The sequence below is a fragment of the Natrix helvetica genome (genome assembly GCF_964273705.1).
Source record: "Natrix helvetica genome assembly, chromosome: 2".
Classification (NCBI taxonomy): Eukaryota; Metazoa; Chordata; class Lepidosauria; order Squamata; family Natricidae; genus Natrix; species Natrix helvetica.
The window spans coordinates 150,986,143-150,996,640 of record NC_138552.1 but is presented as its reverse complement, the minus strand read 5'-3'; the positions used below and the strand labels follow the sequence as shown (position 1 = coordinate 150,996,640).

The 10,498-nt window shown below is 37.7% G+C and overlaps 1 long non-coding RNA gene across 1 annotated transcript; it reads left to right on the top strand.

Annotated features, from left to right (window-relative positions):
• The first annotated feature begins 637 nt into the window (after positions 1 to 637).
• Positions 638 to 6,380, top strand: LOC309385509. Its single transcript, XR_014174241.1, has 3 exons — positions 638 to 674; positions 4,620 to 4,667; positions 6,343 to 6,380. It is a non-coding gene; the product is annotated as an uncharacterized lncRNA (long non-coding RNA).
• The last annotated feature ends 4,118 nt before the right edge of the window (positions 6,381 to 10,498 follow it).

Below are 10,498 nucleotides of genomic sequence, written 5' to 3'. Positions count from 1 at the left end.
GAGCAGTCACGGCCTATGTGGTGCCAAGTTACTACTTATTTAAAAGTGGTAGAAAATCAGTTTCTTTCCAATGAACAGATTCTTTAACGTTTGACTTTGTACACACTGAAAGTGAACATCAGTGAAAGGCAGAGAGAAACGTAGCTTCACTTTCCACTAGAGATAACCATGTCCTCATTTTAGTTAAATTCCGCTGTAGAAGAGATTGGCTCGATGCTTTATGAGCTGGAGCTGGATAATAACAGTCCTCTGATGGATTTCCTTTATAGGCCACACATTCTGAGAATGTGACATTTGAGCTACACCTGTTTGAAAATGATCTCTTTGACTTTCTATTCCGGATACCTTTGGTTCATTTCCTCTCAGTCCATTTCCACTGACTTTGGAAGTAATTTTGCAGTCATATCCATCCAATATATCTGTATGGATAAAGGGAATCTAGAGAGATTCTATGCTTGTCGTGCTCACATTAGGAAATGAGAAACGGTATAATTGGGATTTCCAGATATACCTCTGGACTTGGGCTTTACTCACCATTGATTGTACCCATCCCTTTTAGATCAATGAACTTTCTTCAGGAAAAAAAAGCCCTGATTTAGAAGATTGCTGTTTTATTGCTCTGTACAGCTTGGATTGGACTTGTTCCAGCAGACCCCATGAGATTCAGTGTAATGGTAATATTCAACTCTGCTAAATACATTGCCGTGCATGGAGAACTAATATAGAATGTATAATTTGGCATAATCAATGAAGACGGCAGACATATTAACTTTAAAACAGCAGCGTAAGCAACATTTGCTGTTGTTACTGATGTGTTGAACTTTTGCTTTCATGGAATTGATCAGCAGGGATTGTTCTTGGACAGCCGAAATAAAGTCTTCAGTTTCTTTCTTTACCACCCCTGATCTCAGCCAACTCCATGTTAGCTTTGGATCTACCTTTCCTTCAATTTCCTTCAGGTATTGACAATGCATAGGTGTTCTGACCTAGGCTTCCCCAACAGCTGAGTCCTCTTTCCAATAAGCCCCTTTTATTTAAGTTACAGTGAATTTCTCTTCACCAAAATCCCAGCCCACACTCTTTCAAGATAGTTCACAATTACCAACTTTTATCAGGCTTGAAGAGTGATCAGGCCAATATCTTTCAGACGCCGCAATACTTGGCAAGAATGCAGGAATGAACTAAACATCTTCTGCAAACACCCATCCCCTTTTATTCCCTATGGGAGGGGCCATTCACCGTCCACCCGTGGCCTTACTCCCAAGTCGACCCTGGTTCCTCAGCTGTTCCCTTTGGCAACTCTGTGCATGCGCACACTGGGAACAGGCTCCAGCTGTTCATCTGCCTCACTGATGCCTGACTTTGAAGGCAGCTGATAACGTTCAGACTGCCCTGGCCCCATCTCTGCCTCTGATGCAGAGCACTCGTCAGGGCCTTCCCCAGACTCCAGGACTGACCCATGTTCCTCCCCAACCTCCTCACTGTCCAAATCTGCTGCCAGCTCCCCTGGCCGCTGGTGGGCCACAACACTAGGCTTCCTTTTCCAGTTAGAAAGTCAATCCTCAATTGTTTCTTTTTGATATTCTGCTTTCAATCTCGTTATTTTCAAGTGGTTTCCCTTGTTCACCTTCTTCAGCAAAGGCTCTTCTGATTTTTTTCCCCACATTTTTTTTGAATTTTCAAAACAAACATAAAAAACCTCCTTCTTTACATACTGTAGAAAGGGTATCAATTGATTACAAATGTTTTTTGTGTATCTCTTCCACCGTCATCAAGTATGGTTCATATTAACTCTAGTATTTTAACTCAAATGTTTATACATATTACCATCATCATACCTCCACTTTTATTTGACTATAATTGTTTAAATGTCCTTCATCATAAAATATACCAAGATTTAATACATAACCATATACTGGCATTTCATTTACTATTTCTAAAATCCTCCAATAACACTGAATTCTTATATCCTATTCTAGCTAAACATCCATAATATTTAATAACAAAATTTTCTAATCCTCCTTTCCAAATCACTGTTTACAATTTGCATCCAATTTCCTTATATTATACCCATACATATATATATAGATTATTATCATTATCCTTTCTTTATTTGACTATATCCTATATCATAACATTTCCCCCCTAATAATCAAAACTTAACTGTGTCTAATTTAGTTCTTTTTTATTGTTATTATTATTATTAACCTTTATATATAATCCAAAAGGATTTCTAGCGTTCCCTTCATGGGTATCATTCAATATTCATATCCAATTATTGCTTATCATAATACTACACATTGTACACATTATTATCATTATCAATTTTTTATTTAACTATACCTATTGTCACTGAATTTCACTGTTTAGATATCGACAGGTTCAATCTCTTTATATTCATTTTCCACTTTGGTTTTTTGAGTTTCAATCCCCTCATTTTGCATTTGATAAACATCCTCAATTTTTTCACCATATTTTGCTGTTAAATGCTCCAAGTATTCCAGTTTTCTTTCCATTCTCTCCTCTGTATTTAATTATTTTTGCAATTCTGAAAATATTCCTTGTAAGTATAAAGCCTCTACATTCTCTTGGGATGCCATATTATCATACACAGCTGCTCTCGCTTGGAAGGTCAACAAAATGAAAGCATACGTTCACAAAGACCATTGTTTTCACTTTAAATGCACTTCAAAGGGTCATCTGGATTCTCTTAACCAAGCCGTAAGTCTAAACAAAGAAAGTTCTGTCTAAATACACACAACTCCATTCAAGAAAGCCTCCCAGCATTCGAGCAGCGCAGCGCTGTTAAAAAGTTTCTTTTTTATAACTATTTTGTATTTCAAGTTGGAAAAAGTGGTCCGATCTTTAAATGCATTTTTCTAATGAATTAGAAAAGTATCCACAACAATGAGAGGGGAAAACTTTGTTTTATAAATCACAGAGAGTCACAAAGAAAAGGTAGAAGAAGACTTGATCCATCTATTTTAAAAAGCTTGTAAAGATTCCATCCATGTAAAAAGCATTTTAAAAAGTGAGATAACCACTGTCCAAAACCATTCCAAATTTAATTTCTATTCTTCAATTTAAATTATTTTTTTTATTTTTTATAGGCAGTCTCTTTTTTAAAGCAATAAAAATTCCTCACTGGCTGGAAACACTTTCTCTTTCCATCTCCTTCCGTTTTGGAGCTGCCCTGACTTCGTCAGCCTTGGCTGGATTTTTTGTCGCCGGCTTGAAGAACTTCTCTTGCTTCTTTCAGGGATTTTGCGATATCCCCAAGATCAGCGAGACGTATTCTTCCTGTTCACTGTCTCTTCGGGACGGTTTAGGTCCGTTTGGAACACCCAGTGACAAAAGTATTGGCTGTGGTCTCAGAGCATTGAGACCACACAACCATATCGTTGCGACGCTGGCTCCTCCTCCGGCTCTTCTGACTTTTTAATAGAGTCATTTAAGTTACGTTTTTTCTCCTCCACAGTTTGGTTCACCTGTAGGAGTCATCATCATTATTACTAGGGCATGGTCAGGAGACCACAATGCTATTGCAGAGTAGAAGTTTGGCTTTCCAAGGTATCAGCCCTGCTTTAGGAAATGTTTGTACACTTTCCAAGGTGCACCACAAGAGGATGAGTTGGGTTCACACTTGAGAGAGACAGAGACTAAAATCACTCAAGGCGCCTACCTTCCCAGAGCTGCCACACAAGCAGATGCCATAACCAGGAAAAGTCTCAACTATCAAAAACCTAACTCAACTCTGCACCACTTTTTCTGCCTAAATTGTGCATATTTCTCCAGAGATCTCTCTGCTTTCTTCAGGGGCACTACGGTATTTCTTCCTATGGCTTTTTTCTTGTTAGCTCGTTCTCTGATTCCACCAAATGCATCAGCAGGATTTTTGAACCTACTTTTCTCCCAATATTGAAAAATAAATAAACCCTGACTAGCAGTCACTCAGCCAATCAGTTGACTTTGCTTTTCCTTTCTGAGGTCATGCCTCGTAATACTGCTGACAGGTAGATGAGCTCATAAAAGAGAAGTAAATAAAACTTTTGATTGAGCTGATTGAAAGCTAGTCACCAGAGCTTTTATCTCTGTATCGGAGCCTTGCTTGGTTACTCAGGATTGGTTGGTTGGATTTGGTTAGATTTTATCTTTACGTAGCTTAGGTTTGCTTTACTTTACAATATTTATTTGTTAGTATATTCATTTATTTACTTAATATCACACTATTTATTTATCTATCTATCTATCTATCATGCTGTTTATTTATCATACTGTTTATTTACTTATTTATCATATTTAATATATTTGTTTATTTAGTTATGATTAGTTTAGCTCCATCATGGAGACATTCCTCTATTATGCTTTGAAGTAAGAGAGCTTTGGTTTTGTTTATTTACTTGTCAACTTGCATGCCTGATTCTAGGATTCAAAGAGGTAACGTGACAGATAACATGACATAAGCAACGGGATATGGAAGGAACTATGTTAACATTTGATAATGAATTAAAATAGGAATCAAAGGAATCGGGGAACAAGCAAAATGAGTTTAGGATAGTTTTTAGAATAGTTTTTGCACCTGAATATTTTTTAAAAAATATTTCCACATCTTCTTTCAGGCCCTTCTTTCTGGTGAATTGTGGTACTGTCTTCAATTTAAACCAGTGGTGGGTTTCAAATTTTTTTAGAACCTCTTCTGTAGGTGTGGCCTGCTTTGTGGGAGTGGCTTGCCAGCCATGTGACTGGGTGGGCGTGGCCAACTTGTAAAATGTGGTGAAACTCACTTAACAACGCTCTTGCTTAGCAACCAAAATGTTGGCTCAGAAACTCTGGCATTTGAAGCATGCAAGTCTTAAAGCTGTCAAGTTACAAGACCCTTTCACCACTAACCCTTTAGAAAAAAACCCCAGGGGTGTTCAAACCTGACAGCTTTAAGACTTGTGGACTTCAACTCCCAGAATTCCTCCTCCAGTCATGTTGGCTCAGGAACTCTGGCATTGAAGTGTGCAAGTCTTAAAGCTGTCAAGTTACAAGACCCTTGCACTCCTAACCCTTTAGAAAAAACAACCCCAGGGGTGTTCAAACCTGACAGCTTTAAGACTTGTGGACTTCAACTCCCAGAATTCCTCCTCTCGCTCTTCATCTTTTTTTTTTTTTTTTTTTTTTTTTTTTACAACTTCCTTTTTTTTTTTATTAAAAGAGTTTTGTACAAACAAGTTTTCCCCCTTTTCACCCCCCCCCTCCATACAATATAAATCTCATACAAATGCTATACCCCCCCGCAAAAATTCACATTCAAATATTATACCAAACACTTTACCCCCTCCCCCCATCTTAAAATAGATTACTCATAACCCCTCTCCTCCCAACAAAAACTATATAAATTACTCTTAAATTAATAATAACACATTGATCATTTTCTAAGCTAATTTAACATCTATAACTCTTAATATAAATTTCTCCTAGCCTAACAATGTTTCATTAGTCCCATCTTCTAATTTATTCATACATATATATTGCCCCACCCTCCACCCTAACCCTCCCCCACCTCCCACGCAAACCCACCCCCCTGACTTCCGCTGTATACCACTCTAACAATTCCAAACATCCCATATACTATTTACTCTGATCATCTATCGGTCTAAACATTCTTACCTAAAGGCTACATAATAACTCCTAGTCTGGTATTTATTCTGTATATAATCAATCCATTTTGCCCATTCCTGTGTGTAATCCTCCTGTTTCTGAGCTTTTAAGAAAGCTGAAATTTTTGCCATTTCAGCAAACCCCGCCACCTTCTGAATCCATTGATCGATTGTCGGCAAAAAATCTTTTTTCCAATGTTGCGCAATCAACAACCTAGCTGCTGTGACCATATACAAGGCCAATTTTGTTTCCCCTTTGGTAAAATCCTTAACTATACCCAATAAAAACATTTGTGGAGTGAATTGTATTCTTTTCTTAAATACATTCTGCATAACCCACCATATTTTTATCCAAAAAGCTTTCACCTTGTTACAAGTCCTCGCTCTTCATCTTGATGATGTGCAGACAGGCCGGGGAGGGAGCTGGAACTGGTTCTAAATGACACTGTAGATTTGTGGAACCTCTTCTATAGAAGAGGTTAGAACTGGCAGGAACCCACCCCTGATTTAAACACACCCACAGAAACCTTCCAGAAAGGCTGGAAAACATGGCTCGGTAGCTTTGCTTGGGGTGCACAGAAAACACACAGTCATGGGGCTGGTTAGAGCCCTCAAATCCCTCTTCCTAATTAATTTTTAACATTGCCTCTATTACATTTTATACGTGGGGCTTATGTTTTTAATATTTCATTTCTAGAGCTCCTGTAGTCTCACTGGGAGGGAGATGGGCAGTTCTTAAATATGGTAAGTAAACAAACAAATAAATAAATAGAGTGTGTTCTATTCTTATGATATGCTAAACTGCATTGGCTATTAGTGGTGGTTGAAGGCATAGGGATGAGACCCAGCAGACAAGAGTTAGTGAACATTGCTGCTTCACTATCCCATGCCTTGTTTAGCACTAGAGAAGGTTCAGCTCCTCCTTCACTCCTATTTCAATTCACCAGGTGGATGTACCAAAATAGTAGGGGAGAGGAGAGAGATTCCCCTTCCTACTGTTTTTGGCTGTGACAGGTGGTTACAATATTGTGGGGGTGGGGGATGCTGTCCTCTCCACCATACACCTGCTCCCATGACAAAACAACCCATTTGTTTACATCATCATTTGTGCACAAAAAGATACAGCCTCCTCTGCACAAAATTATTATGATTATTTTGAAGCAGAAATATTTCCAGAAATGTATATGTATTAAGAATTCAAATCAAATTTTTATATAGTTCCTTCCAGATCCCAGTTTTGAGATAAAATAATTTCTTAGAAGCAGTATATGGATTATATTCAAGATTAATATTGTTTTTCTAAAAAATCTGTTTAGAGCTAGAGGATTGAATGTTTATTCCTGACAGACTTTTACAAATAGAGCAAAATAATAATTGTCAGCGGCTTCATTTGTGATCAGCCTGTTTAAGGATTGCTGCTAAAAATCTAAGTTCACCATACTTTGTCCCAACTATAAAACCAACATTTTGATTTGAGAAGGCCTACAGTATATAGATCATTTTGAAAACTAGGATAACTAGATTACCTTCCTCCAGTTGGTTTGCCCTCAATATTCATAATGTTTTCTTTTGGCAGTACTGTCTCCAGAAATACAAGCAACATCAAAGAGACAAAGGTGAGTAACCAACCATATTGTTTGTGTGGTTACCTGTAGCAAGAGTGAGGATAGAAGGACAGTCCTTCCTCTGCACCACAGAGGGAAAAAACCCTTCTTTCAGAACTGCTGTCTTTGGGGGAGGCTCTGAACTCCCTTTAAGGGAAAAAGATCTATTTCCCTGCACTAATACCACACCCTGACAGGGCATTTTAAACAGACTGAGCCATTTGTAATGACCAGTCTTAAATTACTGTGTCGTTGGTGGCTTAAGATGCCTTAAATGAATGTTGTATAATAACACAAGTGTTTTTTCCCCATTAAAACACAGAACAAGAGGAGATGAAAAGAACTCAATGAAAAACACCAGAAGATAGCTGAGAAAAATGCCACGATAAAAGATGTAAGTAATTCACTTCCCTTACAATCCTGTTTTAAGCTTCTCTTTTTGTTTGCTTATTTGTATTCTATGATTGCTGAATGTTTCTTGTAATTTCTGCATCTTAGCTGGAGGAGGAAAATGAGTTCTTGCGAACCAAAATAAGCACTTTGTGCTGCCCCAGCCGTATATAGCTAGTGTAGGAATTAAGAATTGCCTCCTTTAAGAAACTACCTCATGGGAAATGTAGGCAGAGACTGCCTTATGGGAAATGTAGATCCATGACATGTGATCACATATCTGTTTCTGATTGGCCACTGGGGCATTCTGCCTGTGTGCAAAGTTTATAGCCGGGCAGTTTAAATGCCTTTGTGAACCGGAATAGTAGTATCTGTATCTTCACTCAACACGGGAGTGAAATCATCTTTTAACATCACATGATGGGACAGATTATGAAAAGTCAGAAGTATCTTAACATTGAACTGCAAGTTTTGCTATTAAGAATGCCTGATAATAAACTTGATCTAAATGAGAGTCCTAAGTGTGGAGTTAACCTCATGCCCCCAGCAAGCCTACAATGCTCGAGGCAGAACACACTTGCAGGAGAAACTCCTTCAAAGTCAGGGCAGTGAGTATAATTTTAATTTAAGAACATTTTAATTATTTTCACTTTATAAACAAAAGCGATCTATTTCTTCTTAAGTTTAACTTTACAAATACTAGTTATTTTGTTATATTTTTGCCAGGGCCTGCCCAAGAGGAAAAAGACCTTCCAAGTGAGAAACAGCTGGCTGGAAAAAGACCAAGGAAAACACAGGTACTATATAAATAAAGAAGTATGATTAAATTCGTAACTTAATTAGTGGTCTGAATTAGTGGATCAAGGAAATGCTATGGATGTTGTACCATATATGTAGAATCCAGTGATGGGAAAAAATGGAAAAAAATTCTCTCTCTCTTTCCAAGGTGTTTTTATGAGATTTTCAAATTTTGCAGAATTCCACACCAGAGGCACAGAAGAACCACAAAAGTCCCATAATTGAGCTCTATCATTCAGCCACGAAATAAGAGATTTTAGAAGAATGAGATTATAAAACCCCAGTCTAGCATGATACCACTGAGAAAGAAAAATAAGATATCTCAGATGAAACCAGAATGGTTGCATAAAGAATTCTCTTAGAAATTGACAAAAAGAACAAGTATAAAAAATGAATAGAGGGACACATAATTAAAACAGAGTAGCAGCAAAAAGTCTAAATCTACGAAGTCAGGAAAGCTAAGGGTCAGAGTGAACTAAGACTTGCATCAAATGTCAACAATAATTTTCTTTCAACATACAATATGCTAGTCAAGAAGAAAACTCAGTCTACTAATGGGAGAAGATGGCAAGGAGGTGACAGGTAGCAGGGAAAAAGTGGAATTGCTTAATTCTTTCTTTGCTTCTGTCTTTACAAAAAGAAAAAATAGTCCAACCGATTGTAAAAGACAACAAAGTTCTCTAATGAAAGAAGTAGACGAATTGAAACAGAATCACTGAGCATCTAAACAGCATGAAAACAGGTGATCTGCATTGAAAATGGTTCCAAAGAGACAGCTAGCACAACCATTGAATGATGCCAATACTGTAACAGCAAATATAAGCACTAGTTCACTGCAAGAATCAAGCCAACTAATGTACAGCACAGCTGCAGTTACAATTGAATACTTAGGGTGCAAAATCAATAAAGAAGAGAAAAGGAAGACAAATAGTACACTACCATAATGGAAGATCAGGCTGGAAAATAAGATCAGCAAGCTGTAATCAGATGCAAGCAGGGTAGAATGGATGAAAGAAAAGATTCTGAAGAACAAAATGATCAAATAATAGCAGATCAAGAAATACCACATAGAAACAAGGAAGATTAAAAAACCATTAGAAATAACAAAGCAGCAAATAACACTATAGCCAAGAAGATCAGCAGATATGAAACTCGGATGGACAATTATAGGCAGAACCTTCCATTTCAATCCAATCAGAAACATTTCAGCCAATCTATCAATGGAGAGACTGCAGTGAATCAGTCAGTACTTGACAAAGAAGAAACCATGCAATTCTGGATGCAGCTATAGGATAACCCAAAGAAATATAACAAGGATGCAGCTTGGTTAAAGGAAGTGAATAAGAATAATGAAAAAGTTGAAATGAAAGAACTTGTAATAACAGCAGAAATGGGTAGAGAAAAGAGCAAGGAAGGTCAAGAATTGGTCAGCACCAAGTGAAGATGAACTCCATGGTTTTTGGTTGAAACATCTGACTGGTCTACACCCACTCGTTGCCAAGCAGTTTAACAACATACTGCAAGGAGGTGAAATTGAACAATGGATAACATCTGGCAAAACCCAATGAATGCTCGAGAAAAAAGGGGAAGCCCCAGGAAACCACAGGCCAAAAACATGCTTATCAACACCTTTCAAATTACTAAGTGGGATGGTAGGCTGATGCAGCTCAACAATACATTCAAGTTGAAAATAAACTCTTTCCACCCCAACAGAAAGGAAACCACCCAAACAGCAGAAGAACAAAAGACCAACTCTTAGTTAACAAGATGATTCTGGAAAGCTGATTGATTACAGGAAGGCATTTGACTTCCTGCCACATGATTGGATAATCAATTGTCTAGAAATAGCATGAGTCAATAGAAACAGGAAAAGCTTTGTCCAAGAACTATGGCACAATGGAAGTCATTGCTGGTCGATGGTGAGATGCTGGGAGAGGTTAATATCAGGAGAGGAATATTTCAAGAATGGTTTCATTATCATTATTACTCTTTGTCATTGCACTGATTTCTCTGTTAAAAATACTGAGTGAGTCAGATCACATCTCTCAAACATCAAAAACA